The sequence below is a fragment of the Corvus kubaryi genome, unplaced genomic scaffold, assembly GCF_017639235.1.
Source record: "Corvus kubaryi isolate FWS band 111438036 unplaced genomic scaffold, C.kubaryi_AGA036_p1.0 37397, whole genome shotgun sequence".
NCBI lineage: Eukaryota > Metazoa > Chordata > Aves > Passeriformes > Corvidae > Corvus > Corvus kubaryi.
This window is the reverse complement of record NW_024581136.1, coordinates 5,035,051-5,048,852: the sequence shown is the minus strand read 5'-3', so window position 1 is coordinate 5,048,852 and position 13,802 is coordinate 5,035,051.

The following is a 13,802-nucleotide window of genomic DNA, read 5'->3' as shown; positions in this document are numbered from 1 at the left end:
TCAAGGGGTATTACTTCCACTTTTAACCAGGAACAAGAGCTAGAAGAAAAAAAGCGGCAGGAGCTGACAGCTTTGCGCTGATCAAAGGGACAGAGCATTGAATGCCTTCTTTCGCTAGCTATTTATTAGCGAGAGAGAGAAGGGCTCCTTTGCCATTCTACTTAGGAGAGAAGGGATTAAAGATCAAAAAAAAGAGGGAGACCGGCATGAGTTCTTTGTTCAGAAAATATTTCTCTTTTTTTTTTTATGGTGTGCCGTGCTGTCCACTACAAGACGAAAACACCATTTCTTTTTATAGCATTGCTCCCTTTCTTTTCTCACTGACCAAAATTTCTAGCGATAAACAATTCCAGTAGCTTTTATTTTTTAATATAAAGAAGGCTCCCTTTGGGAAACTTAGTTAACTGTCTTTTAGCCTGATTAACCTAGGAAATAAAGTTTAAATGCACTGCTGGGATTCTATTAGGATCATCAGTTCATACATATAACAGCAAAAGGTGTTAAAATGCACTTCACTGGTGCAAGTGATCTCATGTTGTAAAAATGATTATCCCCAACAGAACAGGGAAGGATTAAGGGGCCATGTCTACATCTGGGAAACTCCATAAGTGTTTTATTAGCATTAATACATGTATTAATCACACAGACACAAAAAAAAGGGCCCGTCAGGATGGTGGCAAATGGCACAGTGCATTAAACCCACTCTCTTAAGTCAGTGGAAGGTGAGCATCTTTATTCTTAGAATTGCAATAAAGCTGTTAAGTAGTATGAATGAAGTTGGGGAAAGCCTGCTTGTATGATTGTGGATCATTGTGGATTACCTAAAAGAGAGACTGCTTCTAAAGTAAGGCACTGCCACTGCAGAGACTTTGAAAAAATATGAGGTAAATTTAGTGTCCTAGCCCCAAATCTGTTGAACTACACTGTGGATGTTTGATCGCAGTGACCTAACTGCTCATTTATATTACAATTTCTGTTATGTGGATCAGAAAGAAAAGGTCTGTCCGTGTCCCATGCTTCTGCTCCCTCCTCTGCTTCTTAGTTCAGGTTGCTGCTTCCCAGCATGAGTGAGAGTCAGGCTAAATGGCCGTGCAAGCATGGCTGAGGTAACACTGATCAAAACAAATACTGTTGATCAGACATGTGAATAATTCAGCAGATGATCACTGTGGGGTTTGAGATGAGCAGCATTTTCCACATTTTCATTCCATTTCCATTTGCAGCCCCTAAATTTTGTTTCATCTTGATAGCAACCACAAATAAAAAATGAAGCACTGCCAAATATGTGGTGATTTTACAGCCAGCTTTTTATAAGGCCTATTGCCAGCATTAGGCTAGCAAAACCAATACATGGTGATGATATTTAGGGTTCTTTTTGATCTCCAACCTTCACCACTACCAAAACAAATCTAAGACCTTTAGTGGAGATTAGGAATGCAACTCTTGCAAAAAAAAAAGTGCTCATGTTTTTGCTTGTAGTCTCTTTTCAGCTCCACTATGTTTGTTGACAATCACCATACTAGAGCAGCATCTAGGAAAGTCTTGATAAAAACTACTTTAGCACCATGATAGATGTGGTAGTGAGACATATTACTGACTTCATTGCTAAAAATATAGTTATACATGTTGAAATCCTGTCAAGAAGTTGCCTCTTTCATTCCAATATTATACACTTCTCTTTCAGTGGATATTTGGAGTATTGTATATGTCTGTCACCACAGCAGTGACATTTGTTCTTTTGTTCCTCAAAATGTCACCTGCCTATCAAGATATCTAAGATAAGTAGGACTGGGAAAATTTGTTGAATCATCATGCACAGGCTTTTTTCTGCCGGCAGATGCATTACATGAGACACTTATATTGATGTGGAATAGCAATAGAAGTCAGCTTCCCTGTCTGCAAAGTTAAAGAAATTATCACTTGCCTTACAAGGATATTTTAGTAATTCCTTCACAGCATTAGGTGGACAGATGGACTGTAAAACCAGTCAGTCCCTGATACTGCAGGGCTGTTCTTAGAGTTCACAGTGTTGCAAAGGACATTGAGGAGGAAGGGGACTCTGTGAATAGTAAGCATTTTAAGTGCCATAGTATTTTGAGCATGCATAGCTACCTTACTTGAATGCCCTCAAAGCTTGAAAAAAAACTTAACTGAGAGCCTAGTAAGTAGCCAGGTGACAAAAGAGACAGGATATAGGATGCCAGAAAAGTGGAAATCAACGTCTAAACAGGGAGGCAAAGAAGAAATGAAAAACCAAGCCTATTAAAACACAGAGGGGTTTTTAGAAGTGACACCATTCTGACAGAAGATCAACACTGTTTCAAATATACTGTATTTCTCCACCCACCCCTGAGTAGATCTTAAGTGTCCTTCACTGCTTTGGAGTCAGATTTCAAGCCAAAATGTCTGTGTTACTAGTTTTGCAAGTGCTACCACTAATTGAAACCACATAATGTTGCAGATCTGAAAAAAGGCAGGCAGGGCATCCCTGCTGAAAAGCTACCCAGCAGGACAACCCCTTTGTTCTCTTTTAAAATAAACGAATTCAAGGGAAATGTTGTCTAAATCATTGCTTCTAAATGTATACAGAATTTCCTCCCTTCTCCCTCTCCATTTTCCTGATCAGCTATCAAAGGACTTCGCTATTCTTGTGTATAAATTTTGCTTTTGCAGGGATTTTACATGGCACATATTGTGATCACCTGTGGGTAGGGTAGTTAATTAGCAGTCCAGGTCCTATTTCATTTAATTTATACTGCAGCAATTTAAACTAGGAGAATGATCACAGCCACACTCAGTAGTTTAACTCCTTCCTGTCAAAGTTGTTTTAGTAATTATATTTTGGTTGTAAGTTTTCAGAAAGCTTTTACAGTGCTTGTTTTCTAGCCATGTAAGCTACCTCCCTTCTCAGCTCCCCTCAATCCTGGCTGTTTGTCCTTCTGGGTACTGTTGGCTGCATTCCATTAAGAAATTAGAAAGGATGCAGCTGTCATTATTTTGTCAATCATAAAATCTAAGACATGGAAAAAGTCTTAGGAAGGCAGGGGAGTCATGTAACTTCTATTGAGAAAACAGATTATTCCTCAATACTTTCAACAGTACTTTCACTTGACCTAAAAGGAAAACTTTTATGTGGTGGACTTTTATGATCGAGGCTTGGATTTCCCAGTGGATCACTGAGATGCGTGCACACAAACATCACTTTATACCTGGTCTGGAAATTCACAAAAGCCACCCTCAGCACTTCTTGGGGAAGAACTCATATCATTTCATTTTGAGCCTCATCATCATTAAGAATTCTGGGTCTATAGCAATCATTTAGCTACATACATTAACATCTGGGACATAGATAACGTGCCTGCAGCCCAGAACAAAAGCATCCAAATCAAAACATATTTCTTGTCACAATGACTGGAAAAACAATAGCGTGTAACTGGTAATGTGCACATAAATTGTTCACTTGCAGCTTGGCAATGAAGGCTTTGCTCCCTGTGTGCCCTTTTTAAACTGGTCCTATTTTACAGTGACTCTGAGATTTAGAAAGACTTCCAGGGATGTAAGGACTTTAAAAAATCCTGCTTTTGTTTTTCTCTCTGAATAGATACAAGAAAAATAATTTCACTGTAATGTCAAGATTCCACAAAAAGTTGTGCAGTTTTGCCATTAGAATTTTGATTCCAAAGTAGTAGACAAATAAGTTAGTTCTTGCTTTTCACTACTGTAAGAGAGCTGGCCTTTACTGATACTGCTAGTATTGCCAGTTAATCATATTCTCATCAGACATGCATTACAATTTAAAATGAAATAACTTCATAAATTCCTATGAGTTTCTGTATGTCTGCTACAGATTATACACCGAAGATCAAACTTTTAACATCTGTTCATGCTGGAAAATATTTTTGTACATGTGTTTTCTTGGCTAAAAATTCTTATTTAAGTATGTCAAATAATTTGGTACTTATGAAAAATTCCTTCCTGACCAGTGTTCATCTTTTTTGTGTGTATGGAAGCACAAATCTCAACAGTTACATCACTTTTAACTTAAACAGCTGGTGGCAGTGTAATTATTTATTTTCTTGAGTCCATGGCCTTTGGAGACACAGATTTCCAGTCACTGGTTAGTTTCCAAGTAGTGGGAAACCTTTTGTAAAACATGGCACTTCCAAAAGAGGAGGGAGGGCTTTTCTTTAGAATAAGAAAAGTGTCTGTGGATTGTGTTTGAAGATACAATGTATGATTAATGATTCTCTATTCACTGGAAAACAGCAACTCTTATTAAGTGAAATGAGAGTGCATCAGAGTAAAATGCAGCCTGATTGAAAAAAAGAACTGAGCCTAGGAAATCCAAGCATCAACTTTTTTTTCTGGGCAGTGAAAAACAGTGTAGATGTATTAGGCTTAAATTTCCAGTGAAGAAGCCAGATATATTTTGTTGTTTTTTCTGCACTATATAGATTGGTCCTGAATTCTGCCAAGGCTTGCATGTTGCTTGTCTGGGCTAATGAGTAAGTTATCAAAATACAAGATTTATGACAGCAGTCAAGGAATTAATGAGCAGAGTTCTGAGGGCTAAGGAAGCCTTTGCAAATCCCCAAAATAGAGAGAAATCTCTGCTTGAATCATCTTCTGTTGTGAGTTGGTATGGCATCTGCTGCTCCAAGTCTAAAAGTGGAATGAATAGACAAAGAGTTTCAGATGTACAAGCTATGCTTAATCACCAAATAATAACAAATAGGAACTCCCAACAGCCCTCTGTGAGATCACGTTCAAATTAGCTACACATTCAAGTTTTAGAGCAACAATTTCCTCACTTCTATTTATGGGAAAACTGTAGTATATATACCAGCCACAGAACTTCAGCACCACATGGCATGGATGATTTCCTAGTTGACTCACCCTCTATATTGCTTCATGCATGGTCTTTTAGGAGCTTTTTTTCAATGACGCTCACTGTAAAGCTCTTCTCAAGAGCACCTCCTGGCCAACTTTTGGATGGAAAGAACAAAAAAACTGTCAGATATTTCATGGTGCCTCAGAGAAATGTCTTGACTGTGAGCATTTGTATATTAGTCCCAGCTATATGTATTTGCTTCCTGTGTTTTCATGTCAAACTGTGTCAGATGAGGAAGAGAAGAGTTTGATTTCTACATAGTGTTTGTCATACTGAAATTATTCCACTAGACATAGGCAAGTTATGAGTTATCAGAGGCTGTTAAGTGTGCTTAGTGGGTAAGCTGAACAGAAAAGTCAAGTTGTGGTTAATAATAATTCACATAAAACCCAGACAATGAGAACTCTTGTTTGAGTGGGAGAGTAGGAAAATCTCAGCCGTAGACTCAGAGTATATCGCTATACCCCTGACTTTTTTTTCTTTCATTCTTTCCTCCCTCACCAAAACTCCCTCTTGGTTTTTAAAACTCAGAGAGCAGCAATCCAAACTTTTCATCTGCTCCTTAACGTGCCTTTTTCTCATTTAGGCAGCCGTAAAATACTGCACTTTGCTGCATAAAGGATGAAGTGTATTAGGAGTAGATTTCAAAGGTATCAGACACCTAAAAAATACAGTTAGGATCACAGCAGGATTTTTAAAAGGTATAAGCAGAAGTGGGAATTACATGCCCTTTTGCTTTTTTAGCTGCCCACAAAATTAAAAAGGAGCAAAACAAAAAAAATCCTGCTTTATTTCCTCTTGAGGGTCACTGGTCCAAGACCTATTTACAGAGAAGCTGGGCTGAATCATTTAGGTTAAGAGGAAACTAGAATAGTAATTAGAAATAGTGGAACTTCTTTTACTATTTCAGAAATATTGGGCCCATTCTGCAGAACAAGATGTGTGTCCTGTCACTTGTGGTAGAACCCCTCCAGCACAGCTCCACAAATACCTCCTCCATTGTATCTGGGGCCCTCCGATTGCATTCTGCTCGTGACACACATTTGCATCCTGGGTACTAATGAAAGTAAAGCAAGGCTCCAAAAAAATCACACCAGCAGCAATTAATCTATTAATACAAATACTGTTCTTTGAGTTGCTGTCTGAACTATCTCTGCCAGATAGTTTAACACCATTCTACAGGTCTCTCTTGAGGAAGCCAATCTATTTGGGATGAAGCTTTACCTTAGTCAATGAGATAAAGAGCATTTGCACATTTTCCCAATGTGTGGAGCACCTGAGTGCCTGGCTGCTTATCAGCTTCAATACTGGTACATAGTCAGGTATTTAATAGAGCCCTAGTCAGATACCCTGCCACTCAGAATCACCCATAAGCTGGTGTTAACAGTCTCTCAAAAAGTAAAAGGCTTAAAGAGAGTTTTCTTACAACATGGGAGAGTAGTGTGGGTATTCCTGTATTTTTCATTGCTGAAAAGAATATTTTTTTTTTTCCCATTTCTTGCATGTATAAATCATGCCTCTGCATTTCTACTACTTGGCTTTAAACAAACACAAACGTAATACAAATTGATGCCTGAAAGGGAAAAAATATTCTTTTTAGAAGACTGAGTGAAAACAAATGTCAGTTTTGGGTCGACTGAAACATTTCATTCCACCCAAAACCAATTGTTCACACAAGTCTAAATAAAAGGTGCTAGAATCAAGCCATAAAAGCTGTTGCCAGAAGCAGAGCTGAATGTTAGTTACTCAGTGCTCTGGGGCTGCCTGCCTAGCTGTGCTTCAGTCACTAGAGAAGAAATACATATATTTTCAATTGACAGTTAGTAAAAACTTCCTTCCTTCCCCACCTTCACTGCAGGTGGCTTCTTCATCATACATTGTCCCACCTTCTCTCCCTGCTTTGAGCCACAATTAGCACATATTTTCATAATAAAAATAAGCCTCTCCCTCTGTCCTCCCAGCTGTGCTTCCCACCCAGATTCCCATTTTGAATCAAGACAAGTACATGTGTTTAAAATAACAAAAAAGGTATCTTTCTTCCCTCCCCAGGCTTGCTGTGTTTTTCTACCCACCACCTCAGCTTCACTAAAATATTTCCTGGAGGGCTCCAGAGTTTCTGCTGAGCTGAAGGTGCCTCAACCGTCTGATTTCTCCTTCAGTGTTTTTAGAGCACCACATGACCAGCATTGCCCAGCAACACCAGGCAATAATATCAGGAGTCTCTGTCACACTTTTTTAAGACAGTCAGGTGCCAAAGGACAAGGCAAGCTGGATTGAGGCTTCTTTCCTCAAAGACCAGAGGGGTGAAAGCTCTACTTATCTCTGTGTTTCCCCAGGGTTCACACTGCAGAGCTAAGCTCGCTGACGAACAGGCCCTGAGGAGCACTCTCAGCTTGAACGTTAGCCAGTGTGCAGAGCATGTAAGTACAGAGGGGTGGGAGAATATTGTCGCTGGACATATTTGCATATATTCTGCTAGATGGATTAAAAAATAGGTGCCAAGGAAACTTACCCATGCAGGAGTCCCTCAACTATTCTGGCAGAAAATGAGAGGCTTTCCATAGGTTGACATGACATGTCCAGCAACTCTTCTGTGAGATGGAAGCATGCAGATTGGTTGGAAATACCTATATGTTTTCCATGATGAGGATAGTTACATTCAACATCCTTCTCCATGCCACAGTTCCTCTGCAACGGAATTACATAAACGCTTATTAAATATCTTAAAACACTCTGGAACAACCTTCTTTATATTTACAGGTTGTCAATAAAAATGCTCCAGATATTTGAATAATGTATGTTTTCTCAGAGAAGTTTTTGTTCTGTTTTTGTTCAGTGTTAAATGTTTTCCAAGCCAAACAGTATGGTACCACCTCGTGGAATATAACCCAGATTTTTCCAAACCAAATCCTGCTTCATACTTCTCAGCCTTCAACACCTGAGCTTCCATTCAGCCTTCAGCTCACTGCTCCGTGTAACCAAGCAAAACTGAGTCTCCATCCTTAGGTCCCTTGTGTTCTAGTGGCAGCTGGGGGAGCTCTGCTACAGATGAATAATATTTGAGACAAGTTTGTTCTAAGGTCCAAAACTGGCCTTGCTTGGACACTTCCTTGTAAAATTTTTCCCACAATGAAAACCACTGAGGATGTTCTCACTTCAAGGGACTTCTTGACCAAAAACCACCACAACTTGCAAGGAGTTGCAAGGGTCCTTGGTTGCTTTAAATAATTTTTGGCAGACTGATGCAGAAAAAGTTATTTTTTGCCTGCCTAACCCCTAGGATTGCAATAATAAGCAAGAGGCCATGGACGTTAGCTCAGTTTGCTGCTGTCTGAAAAGGCATATTTTGTACAAAATTGTTAAGAGTTTTACATTTTACAGTTGTCTTTTCCCAGTATCTTACATCCATGCACAGAATTTCAGGCCTGGCTGATGAACTTTTCAAAATGTCAAGTGTGAGCCCTGTTGGCAGAACAGAGCAGGTCCTGAACCCTGACAAGCTCTCTGAGCCCTCAAGGTGAGTGGCCACAGCAAGGGCCAGCTAACATCCACCATGCACATTGCCCAAGTCGAGCACATGTACTCCAGGGCAGGTGCATCAGCCTTTCTTTTTCAAAAAACACAGCCTAGCTCAAAACGATTTTCTGTCACTAGGAAATATTCAGTTCAAGTCTTACCATTAATTACAAGTATTCACAAAGGCATTATCCAGCAAGCCACAGGGAACATTTAAAGGACATCTCCTAGTATGTATATCACTGTTGCATTGCCTGTTTTCATTGCTCTGTGAGCAATTTGTATTTATTTATTCAGGCTTCTAAAGGCTCAAGAGGCCAGGACAATAAGCTTGCCATAGGTAGGCACCACCTCTCTATGCTGAGCAATTCATTACTTGTTTTCCAGTTTTCCATTATGGGATCTCGCATACAGTCCACCACATCTATCAAAGAGTTCATTAGGAAAAGGACAGTTTTGATCCTCAAAAAAGGGCAATGGATGACGTCTCTGCTACAAAACATTTCTTGCCTACACTGATTCAGGCTCCAGCGGGGTGAATTTGAGAATGTAGTTGTTCCCCTCAGGGCTTAGCCTCCTTCTCCAGCAGCCTTTGATGGAGAACAACACACAGATGTCTCCCCTGGCAGAGCCCTGCCTGGCACAGGTCATGGCCAGTTTCAGAGCCAACCACTATGGATTAAATGCAGCCTCTTATCTTTTCATTAACAGAGACCAGAACAGGTCTTCAACCCACAGCATGGTTTTTTATCTTCATTCCCATTTCAAGTTAAAACATGATTTTATTCTTCCCAAAGCAGCCTGCCTCCCCATGAACATCCCTGCCTGGAGGATGAGCTGTCTCTGTGAGGATTGCCCGCCTTCCTGCTCCGGCTGCGCCCTGCCCTGGCCCTAGCCCTGCACATCCAGCAGCTTGGAGACAGCACTCAGCAGCCAAATGGCAGCTGCTGCAGAGAGGCAGTTTGGCAAGTGGCACGTGCATGGGAGGCAAAATGGGCTTGAATGCAGAGGGGGAAGGGGTTTTGGCTGTCTGTGGCAGTACAGGTACCATATGCTCAGGGTCAACCCTGAAAGGCCTGGGTGGTTTGGAGCAGGGCAGTTAACAGATCCTTGACTGCAGCCAAAATTCTGTACTGTTTGTACCAAACAGACCTTGATCTCCCACAGCTCCGTTGGAAGGAAACTCTGTCCTGACCCTCCTAGGTCAGGTACAAGGTGATACCCTTAAAGCAGAATGAGCATCTGCACAAACTATCTTCACCCTGATCTCGATGCTGTGAAGAATCTTTGGCGGTAGGAGTGACCCATCAAAGGGCAGGATAAAGGATAGTAGGATTCCAAGCACTTGGTTAGGGTCTGCTGGGAGCAGGAAATTGAAAGTACTGCTGCCTATCCTCTGGCTGTCAGGCATGTCAGAGTGCAAAGACTGTGATAAATGTTTTGGTAGCCCTGTAGACATGAGGCATGAACTGCATCAAAGGACCACAAGGAAACTACACCTTGTTTATGCCATATTTATGCCTGGTGAAGACGCTTGTCAGAGAAGACAATTTTTTTCATTTTTTTGCTTAAGAGTAGAGTTTGTCTGCATAAAATTAATTCTGGGCAGAGATTGTACCTTGGGAAAATAGAGTTTAGGGTAATAGTTTTTTTTTTTTATGCTTGGTTATTAACTTATTGTGTGAGCAATGCTCAAAACATGTTAAATGCTGCACAAGCGTGCCTAGGGAAAAAAAAAGTAAATTAAGTCATTTACAGAGAACAGGCTGGTGCAGACTTTCTGCTGGGGTAATCAGGCAGGAGAGAAAGTATTAATATGTCTGCATTATTAAGCTTTGGTGTGCTTGTCATAACCTTCCACCAGCTTTTGCCTTCACTCACTAAAACCTGGCTACCAGATGGCATTATTTGGCTTTGCCTAAGCTTCTGAGACACCCTAGTATCATCCTGTATTCTATCCAGAACCCCTTGGTGTGTTGTTACACAGTAAGAAGAGTGAGTCTGGCACCTTTCATTAGCAAACCGTGCAATAAACAATACGAGATCCCCAGGAACAAGCTGGTGCTGTTTTAATGCTCATTTAAGTCTAGTGTTTTTCTGGCCAGTCTTCTCTGGATTTTAATTTGTATCATAATTTCATATTTCTATTTTTGTTTCTGGAAACATCAGGAAAAGCAGGCATAAAAGCTTCAGTCTATCTTCCATTAGTTTTCTGTCTTTATAACTCTAATATCAGTATTGATTGGCGTTAACCCCTAAATTTACTGCTATAAATAAAAAGCAAATTGGCCCAAAAATATTTCTCATCATCTTCCAAGTATTTATTTCCTACAGCGTATTTTGTTACTTTGCCTCACTCCAGTGATGCCTAGCAATATTTCTGGCTTTTAACACACATTTTATGAAATTACTCATTTCTGAAAACAGATTTTTTCCCCCCATTAAATCTCTATGAAGCAATTAATGAGGTTAAGAAGTTATGGCATTTCATAATCAGTTGAGTAATCATCCTCACATATTACTAATAGCTAAATTTTAAGTTCTACTAATAGCTAAATTTTAGGTTCTACTAATATTTTGCTTATAGTTTCTATTCTGTGAAATTTGGGGCAACCCTTTGTAGCACTGAGTGCTGCTGTGAGCTGTGTCTTTCACCTCTCATCTTGCTGAAGTGCCTGTGGTGGCTACCTCCTCAGAACTGCGTTTCATAGTCTACAGTGGTTTTGGGGTTTGTGGGTTTTTTGTTGGTTTTTTTTTTTTTTTAATTGATTTTTTTGTTTTTGTTTTGTTTTTTAATTGTTGTTTTGTTGCTTTTTTGTTGTTGTTCTTTTTTAATCAGTTCTGGAGAACAATCACATCTGTTAAAAGTTCCAGAAGCTCTTTTAAAACAGACAGCTAGCAAGCCCTTAACTGTGAAGCTTTATCTGTCAAGACTGGGATAAAAATCCCTACTTGCAAAAAAGATGTTTGGTCCTTCAGCCTCAGTTCTCTTAAGGAAACCAGTACAGATCCTGCAAGATATGTGCTCAGTATGGGATTAACTGGGGGATGCCTTTAGACCTTCTCCTAAGCTATAAGGAAGAAATTCTTTACTGGGAGGGTGGCAAGGCACTGGAATAAGTTGCAGAGAGTTGTGGATGCCTCGTCCCTGGAAGTGTTCAAGACCAGGTTGGATACGCCCCTGAGCAACCTGATCTAGTAGGTGTCCCCACCCATGAAGTGGTGGGTTGGAAGAAGATGATCTTTAAGGTTCCTTCCAACCCAAACCATTCTATGATTCTGTTTCTTGTGCTGAAGACTCTGCACTGGAGAAGTGACTTCTGGTTGCACTGTTCTGTGTGCAAGAGAGGATAGGGTTTTTATAAACATTTGTTTATAGGGCTTGTGAATTATTATCAATCAATAAATCTGCCATCTAGGATCCCCCAGGAAATCATCAGAGCTGCATTAACTGCATTCTGTAAAACCAGTGACCTTAGTAAAGACCTGATGAGACACTCCCGCTGTTGGTGAATGTCAATGACAGAAGCAGAGAGAAAGCTGTGTGGTCAGACCCTGGGCTGAACCCCGTATGTGCTAAAAACTTCAGTGCAACAGCCCTCACACTTTGTTTCTCTTTAGAAGTCCCAGTGCCATTGCCTTGTAGTCCCCTTACTTAATTTACAGTGGCTAGTATCTCTCATTGTGCTGTGTTTGCAACAGCTCTCTCGAGAGATACAAAAGCCTGCTTTGCTGAAGACACATACACAAACCCCTCACTTAGAGCTGTATAATAGGGCTAAGAACATTTTATTTGAATGAACTTAGTGGAGGTTTTACCACTGACATCAGTGAGGCCAAGTTCCCACTTCTTTTTCAAGCAAGACTAACACAGTGAGGCCAGGTGACTGGTGGAAACTATGCAAGAATTTTAACTCCCAGGACAGAAAAACAGTAGGGTGTCATGTAAATCTTTGGTGTAACAGGATCAATGAGTGTCAATGCAGTTTTATGAGTATACATTCATTTATATGTGTCTCCCTTTTGAGGCAGACCTTACATGTCCTTGGGAAGTGGTGTAAAGCTCCCACACCTCGTTATATAGGTGTATGTAAATATGTCATGCACCGTAAATACACTCATAAAGTTTTATTTTTGAAGTTGCCTTTCCAGCCTCTTCTAATGTTAGCTCTGAGCAAATAGGCAAACAAAAGCCTCACAACCACACAGGGAGAAACATGTTGTGAGTAGTATTTAAGCCACCTGTCTGGGTAATTACTTTGGGCCCATGAGATGTGCCAGCAATGGAAAGATCTGAATGAAGATGCTGGCAAATGGGAATGGAGAGTCTATCCTAGCACAGGGTACAGCTGTGCTGATATACTGACCATTTTACTCCTCTGTTAGTCAGAGTTCTGAGACTGCTGCTTGGGTTGGAAATGGCAGAGAGCAGCTGTGCAGGTCCCTTTTGCAAGCTGAGCTGGGGACACCTGAGGGTGATTAGAGGGCCTCTGATGAGGTGGAAGGAGCAAGGTGTGCTCAGCTTTTGGAGAAGAAAATATGATGGCAGAAAAAGCTGGAGGAGGACACTTGTTCAAATAGCTCTGGTGGTATCATAAAGCCAGCAGCACCAGATGCACTTGGGGAGGGCACTGACTCCACACAGAGCCAGGAATCTGCACAAGCAAGACAGTATGTGACCAGGAAAGCCCACATTCAGGCAGCAAATGGGAGAGAAATCCAAGAACATTCTGAGTTCTGAGAAAGCTCTAATCTCATTTCTCATCCAGGATGAATAAATAGGCTAACTTTCTCAGAAAATTTCTAGAGAAAGATTCCTCCTGAAGAATCCTGGACTGCCTCAAGTGGCAGGATGATATAATCATCCATGGCATAATGACTTTGCAGTAAAAATTGGTGAATAAATCAGAGAGATCACACTTGGGAGACAGACCACCAAATATCAGAAGTCCTCCCCAATAACCAGACCTTCCCCAAAGCTGAAGAAAAAGAAACAGCCAGAAATTTCTGACTAAATGCATTTCCTTAGATCAGTCTGCATTGTCAAAGCATTAAAATTTCTGAAGAAATGCAAATTCAACAAATTCATAATGTGAATATTCCTGTGGTGCAGATCACTTGCAAACAGAGACATAAAAGGGAAAAAAAAAGACTCAAAAAAATGTTATTCCCCCCCCCGCCCCCAATTTAAAATAGATAAATCCAGCAGTTCTGCTTTGTGATATTTTCTGAAGATCATATTTTGTGTGTTCCAGGGTGGAAAAAAAGAATTTGAAACCTCTAAAGTTATCATAGAATGGAAGTGGTTTTCAAGGGCCAATTATTTAAGCAGACTTGAAGTTATAAGAAATGCCCTTAGAAATGAGAGATGTAAAGAAAGAAAGGGGCATGGAGC